The 24,498-nt window shown below is 44.9% G+C and overlaps 1 protein-coding gene across 1 annotated transcript in view; it reads right to left on the bottom strand.

Moving 5' to 3' along the window:
• The window catches only part of CNGA1 (cyclic nucleotide gated channel subunit alpha 1), a 337,250-nt gene extending 320,111 nt beyond the window's left edge, over positions 1 to 17,139 (bottom strand). Inside the window, exon 1 of the mRNA XM_078678224.1 lies at positions 16,836 to 17,139. The gene's annotated coding sequence lies outside the window, so the exon portion shown is untranslated. The remainder of the gene's footprint in view (positions 1 to 16,835) is intronic.
• Positions 17,140 to 24,498: the final 7,359 nt, after the last annotated feature.

The following is a 24,498-nucleotide window of genomic DNA, read 5'->3' as shown; positions in this document are numbered from 1 at the left end:
TTCATAGACATGGTATGGGACTGTGGGATAATTGCTGGGTTTGGAGAAATGCCCTGGAAGTACTTTGTCAAAGTATTTGGGAGGGAGGTCACTGTGCTAATATGTTTCATATAGGTACCCTACTATAGGCCCGGGTAACATGTTATGTTATGTTATGTTATGTTAAAATTATTTATACCGCGCTCGATCACCAAACGGTTTCATGGCGCTCATAACAAATGCGGAGGGCAAGGGCAGGAGTTACTCGAATGCTGACTGGAAAAGGAACGTCTTCAGCGTCCTACGGAAGCAATCATAGGTAGTACAGTGTCTGAAAGAGGGCGGGAGGGAGTTCCAAAATTTAGGGGCCAAAAAAGAAAAACAGAGACCACCGTGTTTTTTACGTTTGATTTTCGGGGTAAGTAAGAGGTTGTGTGAGGTGGAACGGAGGTCTCTCATGGGTACATATTGCTTCAGACTAGAGGAGATAAAGACAGGCGCCTGGTCGGAGAGTGCTTTAAATATCGTACAGCCAAGTTTGAAGGGGCAACGTTTAGCCACCGGGAGCCAGTGCAGGCTCCGCAGCAGTGGCGAGACGTGCTGATGTTTAGGCTGATGGTATACCAGGCGAGCTGCCTGATTTTGCACCAGCTGCAACCTTTGGAGATGGTATGCGGGAATTCCTGCGTATAGGGTGTTGGCAAAGTCAATTCTAGACATAACAAGGGCCATGATAACAAGGATGAGTGCGTCTCTGGTGAGGAATCTACTAATTTTACGTATCCTACGCAGATGGAAGAAGCAGGACGATGTCACAGCACTAATCTGAGGCCTCATGGATAGATCACCAGAGATGACTACGCCAAGACTCCTCACAGAATTGACGGGCCGAGGAGGAAGCCCTAGTGATGAAGGCCAAAAGCTGTCATTCCAAGGGTTGGCTGACCCGCCCACCAGCACAAGCTCAGTCTTGGTGGGATTTAATTTGAGCTGGCTGTGAGACATCCATTCCGATATGTCTAACATGGTGGTTTGGAAGCTGGTAAGGGAGGATAGGGAAGTGTCAATGGGGAAAATTAACTGCAGATCATCCGCATAATTGAAGATTGTGGCAGAGGAATTGCGGAGGGAAACTATTAGGGGCTGCATGTACAAATTAAATAACAGAGGAGATAAGGCAGAGCCCTGAGGGACTCCGCAGGAAAGAGTGGAGTAGGAAGCAGAGAAGGTAGACAAATGTACGGCCTGGGATCGCTTGTCCAGGAAGGATCTGACCCATTCGAGAGCTACGCCCTGGATGCCAGCATTGTTGACACGGTCGATCAATATTGCATGATCGACCGGGTCAAAGGCTGCCGACAAGTCCAATAGGACAAGAGCTTGGGAGATGTTATTGTCGGCGCCCTTTCTCAGGGTGTCCGTAACAGCTACAATGACCGCCTCAGTAGAGTGGAGTGGGCGGAAACCTGCTTGTTGGGCATCCAGAAAAGACGAGCTGTCAATGAAGGCACTCAGACAGCGGGCGACGTATGTCTCCAAAATCTTTCCTAAATAGGGGAGAAGGGAAATGGGCCTATATTTACTCAAGACCGTAGGGTCAGCATTGGTTTTTTTTAGGATCGGTATCACAACTGCCTGTTTGAAGGAGTCCAACGAGTTATTAAGTAGTGCCAGTGGAGGGTCAGGGCAGGCCAGAAAATTTCTTTGAGGATTTGGGCGGGGCAACAATCATTGGGGAGCCGGAACTAACTTTGTGCAATAATGAATGAAACTCAGTGAGAGAGATTGGGGGAAAAACATTCATGTAGTGGGAATTTCTGGGGGGTGAAGGAAGTGGAGAAGGAGAAGAAGGTAAAGGAATATTATTTTTGATAGTGATAATTTTGTCACTGAAATAGGTATTAAGTGAATCGCACAGGGACTGTGTAGATTGGGGTTGAGGGGTAACATGGTCTGGGAGAGAGAGCTCATTCACTATGGTGAAGATGTCTTTTGCCTTAGAGGCAGACTCTATGATTTTGTGGGAGAAATAGGTTGTCTTGGCTAGGAGGATGGATTTTTTGTAAGCTTTTAAATGATCCACAAATTCAATTCTAAGTTGTTGGTCATAGTTGCGTCGCCAGCGTCGCTCGGCCTGGCGGAGGGCTAGTTTGTCAAGTTTAAGTTGATCTGTAAACCATGGCTGAGCGTCATGGGGGCGCCTAGTTTTTATGGTTTTCAGAGGGGCAACAATATTGCATGCAGACAGCAGCCATTGTTCAAGAGAGAAAGCCTGGCGAGTCACCGAAGCGGAAAGCGAAGGAGCTGTGGTTGCCAATATGGAATGAAGTTCCGTCAAATTGGCTCTCTTCCAAGTCCGGGCGGTGAAGTTGATAGTGGGGGTGGGACGACTAGGGATGGTCAAATAAAGGGAGAAGGAAATAAAACAGTGATCTGACCAAGAGCAAGGGGTCACTGTGGGAAGCGAAATTTCGAGGTTGGCCGTCCAGACTTGATCTAAAATGTGGCCTTTGCGATGAGTGGGTGATCTAACAAATTGGCGAAAATTCATACCTGATAGGAGGTCCGAAAATTCCTCCGATAACCGGCTCTCCCGGGGGTAAGAGGGCCAGTAATTAAAATCTCCAATAATGATGACCTTAGCGTGGTTAATGATAAGTTGAGAAAGAAGGTCACCAAACTGTTGAGGGAAGGAGGGCATGTGATCAGGGGGTCTGTACGCAAGGACACAGATGAAGGAAGACCTGGTAGAAGTGAATTTGATGACAAGGGTTTCTGTTTTGGGGATGGCAGCGCAAGCTAAAGTTGTAAAGATGTACTTAGTACGAATAATAGCTGCTACCCCACCCCCGGCCTGCCCAGCTGGGTGATTTGATTGCAAGATGTAGTAGCCAGCAGGGATAGCAGCGAGAATATCAGGGACTGAGTCCTCAGTCAGCCAAGTTTCTGATAAAAGTAGAATATCCACAGCACCATCATCTAATAGCTGAAAAAGTTCAAGCTGGTGTTTCACCATAGATCGGGTATTGAGATATATCATGGTCAATGGGGAAGTCCCTGGTGTTACTGCAGAGCGGTGAGATTGTATTGGCTCAGGGAGCAGGGGAGGATTCTCAAGGGCAAGAGTGTCCAAACAAACAGAAATACCACAATCATGGGCCGCCCTAACTGCACGGGGCTGAAGGGGCACCGCGTGGCGGAGCATTAAGAGGTCAGCAGAAGAGTAGGTGATAATTTGGGCATTATAATTGGCCCCACGGCCCGGTCGGCCGCGGACGGGCGCAGACGGGCTTAACTTAGGCGCAACTTCGGCGCGAAGTCGGCGCTCCCGCTGCGCTTCCGCCAGTTCATCATTATATGCTAGCCAAAAGTGAACCACTAGACCGCTAACCTGCGATGTGGAGGGGCAGGGCGGAAGTGGTGTCAGGAACTGGAAATGGCGCTCAATAGGATGGCCCTCCGCACAAATGGCACAATGCCGGGGCGGAACGGGGCCAAGAGCGATGGAATAACAGGTAAGGAGGCTCTAGTAACCTTAGCACAGTACACAGAACAAATTAGTACATTACAGTGACATTTCCAATAAAGCTATTAAAATCATCTTAAAAAAGGTCAGCGGGACCAGCACACACCCGCAGCCTCAATCGCCGCGTTTTCACCTACATCACCTCCCCTACACTACACAGTAACGAGCCTTTTAGGATTGAACCTTTACCTAGGTCTAGTCCGGGGCGCAGAAAGAGGGTTTTCTTGAACAATGGCATTCTATGACTTCGTCTTTAGTCTGACACAGTATGAATGAATATTCATAAGGTTTCTTGGAAACCAGGCTAGGGCTACATCCACCTGCATAATATCTATGTACAAGGTTCATCCCATACGTCATCTTCATACCCAACAATGGCTAATACAAGAAACAAGGACCAAAGGAACCCTGGATACTTTTCTGTATAAATACAGCACCTCTTGCTAGTATTAGTTAGAGGGAACCGAGACTTCAAAGCCGACACACTGACCAGAGACGCTGAGGCTCCTGCATGCAGACACTCCAGCTGACAGCGGTCTAAACATACCCTGCGGGGTGTTCAACTCGAGACCAGGACGGGGTCCCACACTCTCTCACTTCGGGCAATGGGGTTTGACTAAAATCTAGAGGGATTCCTGGCTTCACACCTACTCACATGCTGGGTACATTTAGGTACAGCAAGATAGGCATTGTAGGAGTATGCACACTTTCTTTTATCATGCATTTTATATCCATGTATGTGTTCATGACTATTGCAAAATGGTAGAACTGTACTATCCTTTTTTATTCACTGTACTACTGATCATATATCTCACCTACTGTCTAATGGTTGTCGCAGTACATATATTTTACACTAGAAGAACAACTGTGCAGTAAATACTTATTGTAACACACCAATCTGTTTCTTCTGTGTAACTCTCTGAGAGAAACTAAGTGAGCACGAGTGACTGAGCGAAAGGTAGTACATTGTTTCCACGATCCTGGGGGATCAGGGTTGTCATGTTCTAAGGTTGCCAGAAACTATTCTCTCCCAGATAAGAGGAGATTCTAGTGGCACTGTGAGTTAGCTAATGCAAACAGGCTAACATTCTCAGTGGGGGGGCTCAGAGTTAGTCTGCCACTAATCCTACAGTTAATGTTATCCAAATGCACAGGTCCTGTATGGGTGATATAGGAACTACACTACAGTGCCCCTTAGATCAGCATGCTAGTAATCATACCCAAACCTAATACGAAAAAGGAATGTAATAGGTTTTTAGTATTGGCCCTCACGCTGACAAAGAGGTGTATTGATTTCCATTAGAAGGTTTATCACATGCAGCTGCTAGGCCACTAGAAGTGAGATGTATCTCAGTGGGCCAACAGTGTACATATTGTGCTGACACAAGAGGAAAACAGAGGCTGTAGGAAATATCTAATAATGGAGACTTTGGGGAGATTTGAAAGGCATTTGAGCACCAAGACCTGGTGCCAGCCCCAGTCCAGTCGCAATAATTGAGAGATTTATGCAGAGCTGCCGTGGCAGGAAGCCTTTGAACTTCCCCAGTGGAACATGGATGGGTAACACATGATGATTAATGCTGCATTACAAGAGACCAGGGACCAGTGACTGTTATGTTTAGAGTTGCTGTATTGGTAATTTGATATTTAGAACAGTGAAGTAAAATTCAGTCTGTATTTCCAGATACAGCCATTTGTCCAGAAAGAGTATTGCATTGTGTGAAAACTTGGATAAAGCATGCCGTTGTTGTCTACACTAAGTACAGATATATGTGGTTCTATGTTATGAGCTACTACTGATAATGTGATATAATGGAAAATGCAATAAACATATTTAAAAAGTAATTCAAAGCCTATCTCCCTCAGATCTTGCTGACAAACTCAATTTCCTCAAAGTCACTTCTTATGAAGAAGATGTCTTACCCTTGTCTTTCATAAAAGCTCTCTCTGGGGATGCTCTCTTGCCACTTTCACTATTGTGAATGCTTCCTGGCCCAAGGCATCTTCCCAGAAGCTCTCAGGACAGATCAGAGTGTACCACTTCCAAAGAAACCTACATTAGACCCTGGTACCCTTACTAACTACTTACCACTTATCTGCAAGATCATTGAAAAAACAGTCTATATTCAACTCCAAAATCATATTAATACTAACCCTTTCTGCACAACTACCAATCTAATTTCAGATTATGCTGCAGCATGGAGAATGCTACCTTATATATCATAGACGATTCCCTCCTGATAATAGATTAAGATGACCCGTCCCTCCAGATACTGGTGAACCTCTGAGCTACTTTCAACACAGAAGACCATCCCGCCACCCTACGCATCTTGGAGTCCTTTACTGTTCCTCCCTCCACCTTTCCATCTGATACCAGTTGTTCACATGGGCACCTCTAGGTACCAGAAAATCCCTAACACCTGTGAAGTCCCCCAGGGTTTCATACCGTCCTTTGATACTCTTCTCACAAATAACAGCATCAGGATTTATCAACATGCTGATGATTTAAACTTTTCCTGAAAATCTCTTCAGCTTCATGGATCCAGCACCTCAAATGCTGCCTGCATAACATCCAAACCTGGATAGTGAGCATCTACTGGAAGCTCAACTATTCCAAGAGAGAATTCCTATTATTTGCCAAGAACAACACATATGAAACAGTACAAATCTGGCTCAGTGACATGAACCTTGATGGCTTTGAACCCCAACTTTTACTGAATGCCGAGTAACTTGGATTCACGCTGGACACGAACGTCATCCCTATATAACACATTATCAAAAACAAAGATTGCTTGGTGCCAGCTCTCTCTTCTAAAGAAAGTGAAACAGTTTCTTCTAGACAGTGACTTCAAAACTGCTGTTTAAGTTTTTGTACTCTCACATCTGGATGGTGGTCATGCCCTACTCGATGGCCTCCCCGGCTCCACATTGGCACCCCTTAAGGGCGTCCGACATACTACAGCACATCTCATTTAGGCCCATAAGAAATCTATCCTCATGGAACTCCATTAGCTACCCATGGTGGCACGTACCTTCTTCAAAAACTATCTGCATCATTTACAAAGCCATCAAGACCAGTACTCCACTTACAAGCTACAAGGGATGCATAGACCAAATACAATACAATGAGTCACAAAGATAAATGCAGTGAAAATAAGTGTTGCTTTGTGTTGCCCTTTTGTGCCTTATTGGAATGTAGTTGGAATAAAACAGTTCAACATCACTTCATTCCATGTGCCTCACTATTAGCGTTTAAATGAGCACAGTGGGTTTATGTGCAGTTTCTTCTTCCTAATAGGAGCCTTTTTGGTTTCAACGTCATCCTTGGCCTCTAGCTTACGGTGGGAATGTCTGAGCATCGGATGGTACCACAGAGGCATAAAATGACACCACTTAAATATCAGACATGAGAAATTACACGAGCAGGATTATTCGGGTGCTCCAGACTGTTTACAATTTTGGATCATCGTTAACTGTTTTTTTCTGTGCCTAATTTGTTCTCTCTGTGCCTTATTTGTTTCTTCTTTTGTGCCAAATTGCTGCCCCTCGCCCGTTTTCCCACCGTTGCGTCCCTGCAGCCCCGCCCCCACACTCCCATTCGCCGCCCCACTCCTGCCTACCAGTTGCTCCTCCCTCCCACATCCTATCATATGGAGGCCGCGCAGCGGGCATGCCTAAGGCAAGATCGTCTGCGCACATCCGCGCCCGGACCGTACCCAGTGCCAGAACCCCTAGCCCCCGCAAGCGCCACGACACCCGCATCCGCTATGACTCCAGCACCCTTCACGCACTCAACACCGGACGACCACGCACCTGCTGCCTAGCCGCCCCGAAACACAACCCTGGACCATTCTCCTGCCGGAACTGCAGCTTCACCAGCATCCAACCCGCCAAACCACCTACCAAAGAACCCAACTACCTCAGATGCATCCTCCTCATCACCCGCTCCACGTGCAAACACGCCGTAGAACTCTGGGACCTACTGGACTCCAACTCCAGATGTCGCCTTCCTGATGGAGACCTGGTTGAACCCCTCCTTAGCACCCGACATTGTCAAAGCTATCCCAGAAGGCTACAAGATCACGCGCAAGGAGTAGGAAGAGGAATCGCCATCGTTCACATGAACACTCTCAAAGTCTCAACCAACACCGACGACACCCTCAGCACCGCCGAACACCTGCACTTCCAGATTCACACCAATCCCAACACCACCCTTAGAGGAACCCTTGTCTACAGACCCCCCGGATCCTGAGCACAGTTCAGCGACTCCATCACGGACCTCGTCAGCACACACGCCCTTGCCTTCACGGACTACATCCTCCTCGGGCCCTGAACTTCCACCTTGAGAACAACAATGACACCAACTCCACCACCCTGATCGACAACCTCGCCAACCTCAGACTCAGACAACCCGTCACTACACCCACCCACTCTGCTGGCCACACGCTTTACCCCATCTTCTCCGCAAGCTCCCACGTCTCCTTCAACCACACCACCGAGCTCCACTGGACCGATTACCGCTGCATCCACTTCACCTTCCGGAAACCTACCACACACCACCGCACCCAACAGATGCCGCGCCACTGCTGGAGCAAAGTCACCGAAGACCAGCTTTCCTCCACCCTCGCCCGGAGCCCACCCGCAGACCCGACCGAGCCTGATGCCGCCGCTTGCATCCTCAGTCAGTGGATCAACGACTGCGCCAACACCCTCGCCCCGCTCAAGAAGCCCTCCAACACCCACACCAGCAAGAAAGCCAGCTGGTTCACCAAAGACCTCCAGGCCTCCAAGCGAATCTGCCGAAAACTCGAAAAAAACTTGATCCGTGAACACCGGAAAGCTACACAGCCCACAAGAACGCCACCCGCAGACACCACCACCTCATCAAATCCACCAAAAGGACCTCCTTCAAAGACCACCTAGACAACAATGCACACAACAGCAAAGTATTCTTCAACATCGTGAAGGAACTCTCCAACACCAGCTCCAACACCAGCGACATTCCACCTTCACAAGACCTGCGCGACTCGCTGGCCACCTTCTTTCATCGCAAGATCGCAGACAAATACGACAGATTCAATGCCGTGACCACCCCGGTAACCAATGAGACCCCCGCTCACATGACCACCACCCGCACCAACCGCCTGCTCATCTGAACCAACATCAACGACGACGACATCATCAAGATCATGAACACCTTCCACTCTGGATCCTGGCAGACCCTTGCCCACACCACATCTTCAACAAAACAAGCAGCACCATTGCACCCCATCTCCGGAAAACCATCAACATCTCCTTCAAGACAGCGACCTTCCCGAAGAGCTGGAAGCACGCAGAGATCAACGCCTTACTCAAGAAACCCAAGGCAGACCCCAAGGACCTCAAGAACTTCTGACCCATCTCCCTACTCCCGGTCCCGGAGAAGGTAATCAAAAAGGCTGTCAACAAATAACTGACCAGCTTCCTCGGGGAGAACAGTATCTTATTCCCGTCCCAGTCCGGGTTCCGCAGCAACCACAACACCGAAACCGACCTCATCGCCCCCACCGATGACATCAGGACCCTGCTAGACAACAGAGAAAGCGTGGCCCTCATCCTCCTGGTCCTGTCAGCCGCCTTCGACGCACACTACGAACACGCCTCTATGACGCCGGAATCCAAGAGAAATCCCTGGACTGGACCTCCTCCTTCCTCTCTGGCAGAACTCCGAGCGTCCGCCTCCCCCTTCCGCTCCGAAGCCACCGGGATCATCAGCTGCGTACCCCAAGGCTCATCCCTCAGCCCAACGTTGTTCAACGTCTACATGGCACCGCTCGCCCATGTCACATGGCGACACGACCTCAACATCATCTGCTATGCCTATGACACACAGCTGATCCTCTTCCTCACTAAGGACCCCCACACCGCCAAAACCAACCTCCACGAAGGAATGAAGGCTGTCGCCGACTGGATGAGGAACAACCAACTGAAGCTGAACTCGGACAAGACGGAGGTCCTCATCCTCGGATCCACCCCCTTGACCTGGGACGTCTCCTGGTGGCCGACTGCACTAGGAACACCCCCAACACCCACTGACCATGCACGCCAACTAGGGGTCATACTCGACTCTACCCTCTCCATGACGAAACAGGTCAATGCCGTCTCCTCCTCCTGCTTCAACACCCTTCGCATGCTTCGCAGAATCTTCAAGTGGATCCACACCGAAACGAGAAGGACGGTCACCCAGGCCCTCATCAGCAGTAGACTGGACTGCGGAAACGCCCTATACTCAGGATCCTCGGCCAAACTCCTGAAACGGCTCCAACGCATCCAGAACACCTCTGCAAGCCTGATCGTCAATATCACTCGCCGCAGCCACATCACAGCCCACCTGAGAGACCTGCACTGGCTGTCAACAAGAGGATAACCTTCAAACTCATCACTCACCCACGCACACAAGGCACTTCACAACACTAGACCAGCGTACCTCAACAGCCGGCTCAGCCTCTACACCCCCACCCGCCAGCTCCGCTCCGCAGACCGCGCCCTCGCCACCGTCCCCCGCATCCTCAAGACCTGGCTCTTCAAACAGTAGCAGCTCCCCCCCCCAGCACCTTGAGACCCTCATGGGTAGGTAGTGCGCTTTACAAATGCTTTGATTGATTGATTGATTGAACTAGAATGGATGGCAGAGACTGGTGGAAATACTTGCTCTCATTTTTGTCTCAGAGATTTGTTGGTCAAGTCATTACAAATCTCTCCCTCTACTGCTGTTCATATTGTATTACTGGGCAATGCTGTTGTGGTTTCCTTATACGGGCGTTGAGGCTACTCTGCTCTACTGTGATATTTCACCGGGTACAGAAAGATATTTTTGCTTGTGCTAGTCATCATTGCCATTTTGAAACAGCCTCCACTCAAGTCAGGGCGTTCCAAATGTGCGAGCCTCAATCTGAGTGTTTTGTTTTACCTTCATTGTATTTACTACTTGTAGCTTCTAAACAACTCCTTTAAGCACACATGGGCATGTAGGGATAATTATGGCTTCATTCTAGAAGCACCGGGCTCAGGCTCAGGAGCAGAAACTTCGGCGTGAACCTGTAATGTCCTTATCAATTCAAGACACAGATGTTTGGGGTAAAATAGAGAGTGCTGCGGAAACAGAAGCGCCTCTCATCTGAAAGGTAGGATGAGTAAAACAGGTCCATTCTCACGGTTTGCCCCTTCAGCCTCAGATACCCTTCCAGCAAAAGCAAGGGTAGAAGTTCGGACAGCAATACCTACGCAGGCTGCTTCAGGGGACGAGGCCGAAGGATGCTACAGAACAACGTAGAAATGTTTCCATCCGAACTTTCAGGTGAGAGGTCCCTCCTGCTAACTCGGTGCCCCCTCGCTTGGGTGGGTGGTACTTATTCCCCTTGCCTGCAGCCTGGGCCCACAACTACAGGAAAGGAAATTAACGGGTAAATTATGAAGGCACTGTTTGCTTCCACGCCTATTCAGTAAGGCTCTATCTGACCTCTGAAATTTGACTGGGGCACCTATAACGAACATGTGGCTCTTCAATAGTGGCGCCCTATCAGGTCCACAGAGCACACATTGCCCTCCTAGACATCAGCAGTCTGCATTCATCTCTATCATGACGCTTACTAGTGAAAATAACCTGGTTGGAAGGATAAAAGTGATGCATCGTGGAATCTCTGAGGAACCCATGTAGCGACTGACACAGTGAGCTATCGGGCGGCGGTAGTGGTACCCAGGGTGGGGCTGTGCCCTTGAATTATTTGTTATTCTCTGGAGCAGACAGCTGAGACTGAGGCGCTGCACTATTTCCCACTTAATATACATCTTCTCTAAAGCAAGTTAATGTGGAAATTAAAAACACTCATGTATTCTTAATTCCTATTGTACCTGTTCCCAAATGTTCTTGTTTGGGTGGAGGAGTTCCATAAAAATGTGGCTTGCTGCTGCTGGTCCCTACAGGCTTTGGTATTTGGATGAGAGAGAGTGGGGACTAAAGAAAAAATAGGCCGGGGCCTGGGTGGCGGTAGGTTGGCTGGAAGGGGCCTTGCAAACTACTGTTCTAAATGGTAACGTTGCATGATGGCTGGGACGGGGTTGCTGCTAACGATGCTTCTCTGTACTGGTTTGCTTGCTAATCTGCAATGACGACCTATTTGAGCTGTTTGCTCTGCACTGTAAGCTCTCATTTTTTATGCAATAAAGTGTGTTAAAAAAACACACACAAAAAAGATAAAATACGCCCTGTTGGGTTCCAAATAATTGTTGAGCAGCCAGGTGTTGTAAATATAACACAACAATGACTAAAGGGGGACGTTGTATTGGGTTTGATAACACCAGCAAGGCCGGTTAATATTCCACCACAATGGTCTTTTTTCAGCTGCCCTTGTAAGACTTATAAACTTAACATCCAACTAATACACAAAAAGGTTCCTATAGTTGTCCAAATGGAGCCCCTCCACATCGTTTGACTTCCTTGTCATTCCTTCACCCTATAAAACATGATATAAGTTCTGGGGACCATCATTGAACGGGGTTTTAGGCATCATTGTCTGATTCTTGCATTTATGAATGATGCATTCGTTGGGTATTCTGGTTACTCAGCATTCATCCTTACGTTCTTGTGTAGCGATTATGTGTAGTTAAATCCCTGCTCAACTCACGCCTGCTATAAGATGATTTACTTTTTCTGTTGTGTGTGCGCTAGGCTGTCATAGATGGTAGACTGTGTACTGTGTATATAATGATGATGCATAATGGACCGATTCATTTTGGTATCGAGTGATTATTTCTAGGTCCGACGTTAGCCATGACGTTTTGATTTTACTAGATGATAAATATGAGGGCTATCAGTCAGTCTTCTTTTCCATTGGGCTGTTATTGTGTCATTCAAATTTTTCTTCCATCCACTGCAGTATTAAGCAAGGGAAAGTGGGTCAGCCCAGTTCAGCCATTGGCTAATTTAATTGTGAGTTGCTTCATTCTGCTTTTTCACAAGGAGCACATCCGCCCGAAAGGTAGTTCTCTCTCTGCTTCCGAGGTATAGCATTGTGTGCTTTTCTGAGAAAACTAAAATGTTTTTGCTTTTAGCCACTGCAATATTTTTTAGAGGGGTGAGGGCCCGGTAGCTTTCCAACCAATAAAGGTTTGCGAAAGCCATGACAAATTAAAATAAGCATTGTCAAAGCCATAGGGTTGGCTGTCAATGCAAGACCCATTGGCTTTGCTAACACGTTAATTAATATATTTGTTTGGGCTGTAACTAGTAGAAGAAACATTGTGTTTGACATTCAAAGCAAAATGTTGATTTTATTTAAAGCCTATTTGGTTCTCTTTTGGATTGAAACAAATAAAAAGGTCCTCACATCTGACATTGGATAAAAAGAAGCCTACAACCAACAGGCACAAAATACAGCAAAAAGGTCTACAATTCCGATCTGTCTATCTAAAGAAAAAGATCATCAGGACAGCAATAATAGAGACACACCAGAAATTAAGTTTAAAGAGGGGCAGTGGGCTCCATTACTGCGTCGAACAAAGGCAACCAATATATTATCAAGACGATAACTTTAATCACTCCTTAATGGCTCTCGTGCCAACTGGCCCTCCCAACATCCTTGTCTCCATTGTTTGTTGCAGCTTGCCATGTTGGGTTGTAGATATGTTTGAAACAGCAGGTGTGCTACTTCTGGTACCCAAGGACTGTGCCAGGGAATGGCTTGTATATCTGGGAGTAGCCGATCTTTACTGATGCACTCCTGACATTTCAAGTACCACTGATCCTTATTGACAGTCTATTTTGGTGTATTCCAAGGGTGTCAGTGCAGGTTCTGCCACAAAATTCCAATCCATGGAAACAATAAAGTGTGCCAGCAATTAAATATTGAAACACGGGGAAAGATGGGTTCTGAAAGCAACTCCAGAATGCAACATTTACAAACCTACATGAGTAATCTTTCATAACATTAGGATAGTAGATTGTTGATCATATAAACTACTTTCCTGGTGCATGTATTTCTCTTCTCCATTGTACGTCACCAAATGCACAGTGCAGCCAATTCTGGACAGAGATGTAAGAAGACTGTCTTCCTAACATGTCCACATCCAACCTCATTGAGAGACCAAAACTGGGCTTACTAATGTGTCCCTCGGATCTTTTCATGCTCATGCTCTCAGGCGAATCCATGAAATGATCCATACTGGGGAGTCTGAACTTGCACCATGTTAACTGACCACCCTGATAAAGTGGCTGAGGAAATATCCTAAACTCTGAAGGGCCTCATCACACATGTAGACAGCTGTGTCAAATACTGCTAGAATTTTAGACTGTGGGAGAAACTCTGCCTATAGGAAGCACTGGGAGGCAAACCTGAGTTTACAAATGAACAATTAAAGTGTACCCAGATAAATCTCCACAAAAGAAGCTTTCTATTGAAGGAGACAGAATCCACACACAACCAAATCTAGCTTAATCCCAGGGAAGCTAAATTCCTAGGAAAATTGAGACAAGCTCAGACTGATGGAACTTCATTGTTGCTAGGAAGATCATGCATGCTTGTGTCTAATACCTCACCAAGGTAAAAAGATGACACAGAAGAAGCCAATAGCTAATCTGACTTCCCAGGAAATGAACATTCAAAGAAAGTGCAGGGTATGACACAGTTTATGGGCAGGCAAACACACCAAAAACTGCCAGGAAATGTTGGCTTTCCAGGTACAGCAGGAGAATGAAGAAAGGAGACTCCATTTCTTTCTTGTCCGCTAGTGAATCCGTGTTCATGCCTTTAACCAGCGCTGTGCTCTGCCCAGCAAACAATAAAAGTGTTCCAGGAAGTCAATCCCCAATACTGCTTCCACATAGGCAGGTGAGGAATGAGCTGAACTACACTTTCTTTCGCATTTGGGTGATGACAAGAAGGATCAGATCGACTCCCAAGGCTGGAATAAACTGGTCATAGCCTGCTCATATACAACTGTTTGAATATTCTGACTTCCAGCATCTTCGTACACTCTCATGCAGACTACATTTTGCTGGTTGGCTGGATTGTTTATCCGATACAGGGGAGCCTTTTGTGGTATGATGAAGCCAAACTATAAAGGCTGACTTCATTTGTACCTTCCTTCACCAAAGTTAACGAACAAAGGCCAGCAAGAGCTCTGACAACTGAATGGGGAGTAGCTGATGACATGTCAACCAGAAGGCATCGGGCCCACATAGGCACAGGGCCAAGACTGATTTGCATATAGCTGGGTCTGAACTGGGGTGACGAAGTGAGTTAAAGAACGATGATGGATTTAACCCAGATCTGTTCATGGGGGTGCGTGTCTGAAAAGTTTCAATGCTCCATCCATTATCTCTATGTGTTTGCATCGGGCCCACATAGAACAACAACAACTTCAAAGACATCTGCTTTCAAGCTGCACCTGTGTACACCTTTACGGACAGTGTATTTATACGTCTACCTGCACGAGGAGCCTCTCTTGCAGTAGTCTTTGTTAAAGATCCAGCTAAAATGGTGGAGAGAACACAAACGCAAGAAAATATTGTTTGATGCATTCTAGAAGATTATTCAAATAAAGATCCAGTGTGAATGTTTCTAATTTCCTCAGTCTTCAGTGCATTTCCTTTCACGAGAAAATTGATGGTGGTCCTTCAGAGAACCAGTGAGCACACCTGGTAGACCACTTCAGAGACTGACTAAAGTGTGCTTTCTGGTGGGTATTGGAACTGCGCCTCAAATGCTCCCACTTGTTAGTTGGTACAGAAGAAGTATAACTTCTCTATGTGGCCTATGACCTGCTTGCCAAGGCCAACGGGTAGAAAGTGTGTGTTACAGCCCTACAGCAATGGTAGAAAGAAGCTTCCATTTTAATTCTGCGACCAGTGCTATTTTGAACTGCACTCTTCCCAGCATGGATCATGCGAAGGGAAAAAATGCTCTAGTGTACTGTATGGAACACTAGCCATGCACTGCAACTGTCCAGGAATGAAGTACAGAGTGGGGACCCGTCCATTAACATTATAGTTGACTGTACAAGCGGAATGGGGGAGGATCAGACTCTCAGTACATTGCACTCCTAAAATATGAATATACATTCAGTGCATGAAAGAATGACCTGAAATAACTGAGGTGGAACACCTCAAGAACAGCTTTTCATTTGAGTCACTGTGTTTCTTTATTGTCCTCCTGCGTTTCTTTGTCATGGTACCACAACGTCTTTGCTAGGGAAGCCAAGAAGAAATGGTGGGTCTGGAGGCTCAATGAACTAATGCATCCACTCCTGGAAGAAGTATTTGACCTCATGGTCACATGCTTGAACCCCAGTGGGTCCACTCAGCCTTTCATCCTTCTGAGGTCATAAAATAAATACCATTGAGTTGTATAACAAAACACATCTGTTGTGTCAGAGCCCGGAGAACCAAAGGTCAATGTACATTTTACAAAAACACATCCCCTTATGTTTTTTTAATGTCATCTATTTCACGTTGCCTAATCTTAAAATCTACAAACGAAACTAGCGCCTCTCTGGATGAATAGACTATTTTACTGTTCTTGCATCATAATTACCCAAAGTAACATTTAGCATATTTCCGGTAGCATGGCTGTTATTCCACATCTGTGGGGCCTCTTCACAAAGTACATAAAGCAGTACTCCAGTAGTTTTCTTTTACATACTCTTACAGGCTTTTATAAATTACCCTCAAAACATCTAACATTTGAAAAAATAGGAAAATTCAGAGAATTTTTAAATACATTTATTACACATAGAAAGGGATGCCCTTTTTGCACTTTTACGACTGGGGATTTGTACGTTACAAAGCTGATTCACAAAGACACGTATGTAAAGGAGTACACCTGATGTCCTACATCCTGTACTCATTAATTCTTCTGTGAATAGAACCGTGTTTATTTTCAGAGCGCATTGAGCACTGTTGATTGTAAACTGTCCCTGTAGTTAAAAAGGAGCTTCACACATTTAAGCAAATACTTACACCTAAAGTAACACGCACGTTGATAAATAAATCCAGACATAAAACAAAGGTACATGCACATGTATGCCATCCCGAGGTAGACAAAGACACACACAAAAGGCGAATGCACCCATAAGCACAAGTACACAAAGGCATGTAAACACATGCTAACATGCGTAGACAGGCACACAGCAAGCACACAGCCACACTCACATTCTCTTGTGTATATATGCACATGTACTGTGTGCAAATGTATGAGTTTTCAAACAGAACACAATGATAGTGCTTCAAGTCTACTCCGAAGAAAATAAGTTTACGTGTTTTGAAGTCTGTACTTTATGGCGCCATTTCGCTTACCTCTGTCAATGGGGTCTACGCAACCGTCTTCTGCTAACGACTCCCACGACCCTTGACGTCAGCGCGCACCATTTCCAGAGTAGACAAACTCCTGCACTCTGAACACCTCGGCATATCCACAAATTTCAGCCAGTTACGGTTTTCCTCGGGTTGGACAAACTTGGGGCCATTAATGTTTTGTTTGCCGCAATATTCCATCCAGAGGGGCTGCTTCCTCCAGGCGGCTCACGGCGGATTTCCCTGACCCAGCAGCGGATTTAACACGGGATTTGCAGACGGATGAAAATGACACCGACAGAACGGCCATTATACTGCACCTGATATTCAGACGCCTATTACATGAGATGAATATGTATGAAGTCCGACGATGCCATTGGAAGGCGCGCATTGGGATCGCAGTTTGACAGTGACGAGCTAAATACGGGAAGAGATTTATTTTATTTATTTATTTTATTTTAAGAGTTTTATATAGTGCTGGCTAGACCCGGAGGTATCAGAGTGCTTTACATGAGGTTCCACAAAATTACAAGATTACATCAGTTCCAATTTACATCAGTTGCTAGACAAACAATTACAAGAGCATAGAAAACGAGATAAGTGAAGTGTAGAGGGGAAGGGGGTAAGGGTAAAGGGGTGGGAGGGAGATACGGCATAAAGACGAAGGAAAGTCTGCCCAAAGTCCGGCTGGGTAGGTGACGGTCAAGGGGGAAGTTCCAAAACCTATCTCCTCTATAGCTATCAGGTAGGTCCATCGGGCTTTGGCCAAGTAGCTAGGTCTTAATGGGAAACATTTCAAGAACATGGAGGTCACTAGTAAAAAACATTAGGAGGCATACAAAACCTCACTGTGTATAGTGCAGTTCTAACACAGCTTGCAGTCTAATAGAGAAAGCTGAGCAAATGCACAGATAGATACACCTAGGGGGTCAGAATTCCGAGTTGTGAGGAATAGAGTCAGAGGTTCTGGTGTGCAGGCTGCACACACTGGGACCATTTTACGTGGGGAATCAGGCAGGTATCAATATATCCATAAGAGGAGAGACAAGGAGATGGAAAATGACCAAACCAGTCAGAATCCAGGCCACTATCTTCTACAAGGTGAGATTAAACTTCCAGGTTGAGTTACACATTTCTGGGGTATCGTAGGTAAGTAACTACAGCACAAAAGGTCTTCTCATCATGTGTTACTTGCCTGGCAACATGTTGCGTAGTTGCATTTACTTGCTCTACAGTTTGCATCGAGCCTTCAATTCCTACACCTTTGTTTTTTCCATTTCAGTTCCCTGGGTTCTCTACAGCCTAGTTCCTGACCTTTCCTCCATGTATTGTTGTACGTGCTTTGGTTCCTTGTTGCTGTGTATTTCCACCTCTAATCTTCCAGAATTTAATGGTGGGGAAGGTCCGGTATTGATTCCAGCACACTACTAAAGAAAGAGCGTGACCATTGAAACACCAGGATACCAACGCTACAAAAGTGCAGCTGGAGTAACATGTATAGTGGTCCCAGTAGACCATCAACTTACAGTGCAGCAAGTATGTAAGACGAACTGCAGAGACAAGAAAGCCCACATTCAGTAGAATGCTACTTTAGAGCCTCTCTTCAGCATAGCAGCCTGGAGGAAGAACACTGAGAGAAACCTGTGTCACACACTGCCCGACCCTTAAGGCCAGTTTGTTAGATCTGGCATCCTTGGCGTGGTTTTCTCCTTAAAAATTTTGCCTTAAGGCATCATGTTTTGCTGACTTTGTGTTTGCTGACTTTAGGACTCTGCACACTATACCACTGCTAACAATTGCTAAAGTGCTTGTGCTTTCTCCTTAAAACGAGGTAGAATTGGCTTATACCCAACTGGCATATTTAATGTACTTGCAAATCCCTAGTAAAGGAGCACTGCCTGCACCCAGGGCCTGTAAAGGAAATGCCACTAGTGGGCCTGCAGCACGGATTGTGTTACCCACTCCACTTATGGAGCACTTCAAACATGTCTCTGGCCTGAAATTGCAGCCTTTGTGGGCAATTTTAAACTGCCATTTCGACTTGGCAAAATAAACCTTTTGCCAGACCCAACCTTTCTTTTTAATACATGCAAGCCACCCCTAAGGTACTCCCTGGACGGCCCATAGGGCAGGGTGCAATGTATTTAAAAAGTAGGATATATACTCTCAAGTCTTTAATGGACTAGTAGTTAAAAATGCTTAAATTCATTTTTTATTACTGCAACGCCTACCTTTCCCATAGGACAACATTAGAGTGTCCTTGTTGCATTTAATAAGCTGCACTTTACTGATGGGAGCAGGTAACCAGTTCTTGTCTTTGGAACTGTAATGAAAATTCATAACTTATGATGTAGTCAGATGTTAAACTACAATTTTGAACAAGTTAGTTTTAGAAAGTTGGTATTTTTCTGCTTTAACCATTTGGTGCCTGCAGCCTGTCTCTGGGTCACATGACTGGGAGTATTTGACAGTTGGGCATTGTGTTTTCCTCTTACGCAGCCACATAGGGAACTTAGATGTGCCTGAATGGGCCATCACTGGAAGGATGGGAGGGGGGAGCTGGGCATGGCCCACTTACACCTGAATATCCTGCGTCCACACAAGGGCTGCATACCCCCTGTAATTAGTCTGAAGGCAGCACAAGGAAGGCAGGGCACCTGTGCACTTCAAAGGCTTCTCCCCACTTCAAAGGCACAACTGGGTATAAATACGGGATCTCTGACAACAACTCTTCAGTACACTTCTGCACTTATGGCTACTTTGCCAGGAAGAAGGACTGCTGTGCTGCTGAAAGGACTTCCACTCTGCTGCACTGCTGCTCTGAAGGAACTGCTGCCCTGGCTGCCCTGCTGTGCTGACCTTCTGCTCTCTTGCCTAGGTGAGAAGGGCTGGACTTGCATCTCTTGAATCCAGAACCCCAAAGTGACTCCAATAGCTGTTTGGCTGGCCTCCTGGCTTGAGCCTCAGGGACAGAGGGCTCCAACAACCTCTACCCCTGCAGCTGTACTCTGCCACCTGTGAGTCTTACTTGCCAAGTGATGCCACCCCAGACCTGGACCCTTAAAAGTGCTCTAAGGGGCTCTGCCAGCCTCTGTTGACCTAGCGTAACTGATGCATTTCCTCTTTGGCGTCTCACAACATGAGCAGAAATGATGCATCACCACTACTGCGTGGATCGGACCCATTGCAAAGACCCACACCGGCCTTGCAGCCTGCAGCCTCTACTGAACCACCGCTGCGCGACACATTATCAGCGCAGACCCTCACATCTCTCTCTGACGGCTGTCTCAACAACAATGCCATACTCCATTTCTCAGCCTCATGGCACCAATACATCACCTGAATGCACAACACATCATTGACGCTGAACTACGCATCACAAGGGTGTGTATCACTTACAACGCAACTTTTACGTCGTAATGCTGTTACAACGCAGCTATTACAACGCAGGATCCATTACATCGGATGCCATTACAACGCATGGCATTACATAGCAGATGGTATTACAACGCATACCATTACATCGTAAGTATTGGTAAGTATATAATTTTTTTTAATTTTATTTAATATTATATAATTGATTTAATTATTATTAATTATAAATAAAAATAAATAAAAATATTTATTTATGTTTTTAAATATTATAAATTAAATTTATTAATTTAAGTAATTTTTTAAATAAGTATGAGTATAGGAGTATATGTTTTGGGGTACTGAGGTATATGTTTTGGGGTGTTTGGGTATTTTTAGGTTTTAGGGCAGGGTTTGGGTTTTGGGGTACAGGGGTGTTTTTAGGTTTTAGGGCAGGGTTTGGGTTTGGGGTACAGGGGTGTTTTTAGATTTTAGGGCAGGGTTTGGGTTTTGGGGTACAGGGGTGTTTTTAGGTTTTAGGGCAGGGTTTGGGTTTTGGGGTACAGGGGTGTTTTTAGGTTTTAGGGCAGGGTTTGGGTTTTGGGGTACAGGGGTGATTTTAGGTTTTAGGGCAGGGTTTGGGTTTTGGGGTACAGGGGTGTTTTTAGGTTTTAGGGCAGGGTTTGGGTTTTGGGGTACAGGGGTGTTTTTAGGTTTTAGGGCAAGGTTTGGGTTTTGGGGTACAGGGGTGTTTTTAGGTTTTAGGGCAAGGTTTGGGTTTTGGGGTACAGGGGTGTTTTTAGGTTTTAGGGCAGGGTTTGGGTTTTGGGGTACAGGGGTGTTTTTAGGTTTTAGGGCAGGGTTTGGGTTTTGGGGTACAGGGGTGTTTTTAGGTTTTAGGGCAGGGTTTGGGTTTTAGGGTACAGGGGTGTTTTTAGGTTTTAGGGCAGGGTTTGGGTTTTGGGGTACAGGGGTGTTTTTAGGTTTTAGGGCAGGGTTTGGGTTTTGGGGTACAGGGGTGTTTTTAGGTTTTAGGGCAGGGTTTGGGGGTACAGGGGTGTTTTTAGGTTTTAGGGCAGGGTTTGGGTTTTGGGGTACAGGGGTTTGGGTTTTGGGTTAATTAAATTATATTTACCATTTTTAAATTAATTAAAATATATTTAATAAATTAAATTAATTTTATTTCATTAATTACATTTTTAAATTAAATTAATTAAATTAAATAAATTATTTCAATTAATTTAATTTAATATCAATTATAAAAATATGTACATTAAGTTAATTTTATTATTTTAATTAAATTAAATTATTCCCATTTTTTATTAAAATTACATTTATTAAATAGATATTATTTTATTAAATTAAATTAATGGCTTTTTTAAAATGTATTTTATTTAAATTAATTAAATTAAATTAATTAAATTAACTTAATAACATTTTTAAAAAAGGTATACTTACCTATACTTACGATGTAATGACATGCGTTGTAATACCATCTGCTATGTAATGCCATGCGTTGTAATGGCATCCGATGTAATGGATCCTGCGTTGTAATAGCTCCGTTGTAACGGAATGCGATGTAAAAATCCCCGCAATGCTCCGCAAACCAAGATTTAAGGTATTTTGTTTGGCGGGACTAACAGGGTCCCTGTAGCCCACCCACACACCATCGTGGTCGGTCTGAACATGTGACTTTGTCCCGTCCAGTGCTGCAAGATTTCCACTGTTGGCGCTCTGGGGTTTTTGAAGCTGTTTTTATGGAAATCTTTAAACCTGCATAATTCTGGTTCTGCTGATTGGATTTTTGTAGTTCTGGTCAACTCAATGTTTCTAACATTGTGTGGGGTCCTTTTTGTATGATGTTTTCCCTTTATAGCTGTTTAAAGTGTTGTACAAATAATTTATTTATTGCCTTTAAGTTAAGCCTGACTGCTCTGTGCCAAGCTACAAGAGAGTTGAGCACAAGTTAATTTTGGGATGGCTTGTGCCTCGCCCTGACAAGGATTGTGGTTGCTTCTTGACCGGGGCTAACAGCCCCAGTCAACACAGATGTCACAAGGAACTTGAATTTATAGGTGGGGAGTAGCTTCACTACTGTCATTAGAGCTGTTTCGTTGTGGTTTCTTAGCACCTAAGGTGAGACGTGCTGTCGAGTAAAGTATGTGTTTGATGGCCGCAATAGAGGACCTCCATAGTTCTGTTAAGATTGTACCACTGTCATCAACGTGGCACAGAACCAGTGATTGAGCTGCGTGAATGCCACCTTGTGGGATAACAGTTTCAGTTTATGAAGATCAGAACAAGTTCTGTCCTTGGTTCTGCATTAGAAAGGAAGTATTCAGCCAATGTTCATTCAGACTTTCTGCATAGAAAGGCTTTCAAATTGGAAATTTAATTTTGAGAGACAGACAATGGTATCATCAGTAAATTGGTGTATGGATATGCCCAGTTTTGACACAACCAAATGAGGCGACTGCATGTAATTGTTAAATAAAAAGGGCAATAAGATGGAGTCCCATGGTGCTCCTCCAGACGGCTGGAGAGTAGATGACCCATCTTGTCCAATTTATACATATTGGTATCCTTCAGATGAATAAGATGAGAACCAGTCCAGGACGTTACAGCCAATCTTCATACAAGTAACTATCCTTATCAGGAAAGCCTTATGTTTAGTCGCAACAAATCCAATGAAAAGGGCATTGACCCCCCAGCATGTAGCCGTCATGATCACCCATGATACATATATTTTTTCCTTAGCATGGACAGCGGTCGTCATTATTCAGTAGCTCTCTCGATAGCCTGATGTTTGATGCCAAATAAGTATTATTTCTGTTGGTGCAGTCAATTAGCTAAGTAGGCAACACTTTTTCTGGGATTTTGTTTCTTCATATTTGCTTTTTATAGTTGGACTGAGGCTGTTGAAGTCTTCGAGATGAGGCTGAGGATTTTCTAGGGAAATGTTTCCTGCATTTAGGAATGATGGAAAGATGCATTACGAAATAAAAGCATTCCCAATTTAGATAATGATCGGTGTGGTTGGGTTGAAGAGAGCTATTTAAAAAAAAAAAGATTGGCAGGATTGTGATCATCTGTGAATTAAGGTATTTAAGGTTGTGAGGTAGTAGGGATTGAATATAAATAAGTTGAAAGTTGTAACCGGGAGAAAGAGGTACAGGAACAGGAAGGCATGACAGAGGTCTGAGAAGTAGAGAGAATATTGTTGTGAATATTTCACGATGGTATTCAAAGCTTTAATTTGATAGATTAGTGTGCAGGAATTAAAGAAGAGGATAGTGTTAGGATTGGTGGAATGCTTGATGATAGAGAAGAAGGAGTGAGGATACTTTTAGCCGATTAACAGCTGACATTATTTTGCCCTGGTCTTGTGGATGAGAGATTTGTGAGCTGTTCTCAGGAGTTTTGCCCTAAATGACTTCCTTAGTTAGAAATTATTTTCTGTTTTACAGTTGACATACTCAATGTTTACCATAGTTTAGTCAGTGAGACAGCGTGAAGCATAGCTTTCAGCTTTCATCAACGTGTGTTATAATAATAATAATAGTGGACAATTTGGAACATTATGGATACTATCATTCCAGAAAGGCATTTCTAAGGCTATTGTGTAAAAAGCATTAGTTATGCTCTTGTCTTCATAATAAGGGATTGTTTGTAATAAAGGAGATGGCTGCATTGGCTAAATAGCCAAGCCTTTTCGATCAGATGAATTGGTGAGGTTGCTTAACTCGCACCATCTGTTTAAAAATAATTTCAGCAAGATTATGAGGTATGAGATGTGGCGCAACGGCCAGAGAGGCTGTTTATGGAGCTCTGGGCTCACGGTTTGTTCCCGGGTGGCAGCTCAGTTCAGCCTCATGTGACTCTGGGTAATAGCTCACTTAATCTCCCTGAAATCCTTAAGGGTGTTATGTTCGCTCTTTACAAATATACATTATTATTATTATTATTATTATTATCTGGTTACTAGAATCACTGAAATGAACTTGCTCTGCATGATAAAATCTATATACTAGGACCAAATGGTATCCCGAACACTGATGAAAAGTCCCTGACTATTCACCCTTCTTTTGTCACATTACAAGTATGGGTGATTGGCTATTGACATGGCTTGGTTCGTTGATTAACTTCATATTCAAAAAGCATTGACAAAGCCAATGTGTCTGTCCTTGCATGCTGCTGCACTGGTTCTTTAAATGTTTTTTATTTACATTGCAAGCATATGCCCAGAAAATAAGAAAATTAAAATAAGAAAAAAATAAGACTTTCTACCGTTTTAATGTGGTAGTCATAGGCTTGT

The sequence above is a fragment of the Lissotriton helveticus genome, chromosome 2_2, assembly GCF_964261635.1.
Source record: "Lissotriton helveticus chromosome 2_2, aLisHel1.1, whole genome shotgun sequence".
Taxonomy (NCBI): domain Eukaryota; kingdom Metazoa; phylum Chordata; class Amphibia; order Caudata; family Salamandridae; genus Lissotriton; species Lissotriton helveticus.
Note: the sequence above shows the minus strand (reverse complement) of the source record. Positions and strands in the feature narration are given on the sequence as shown.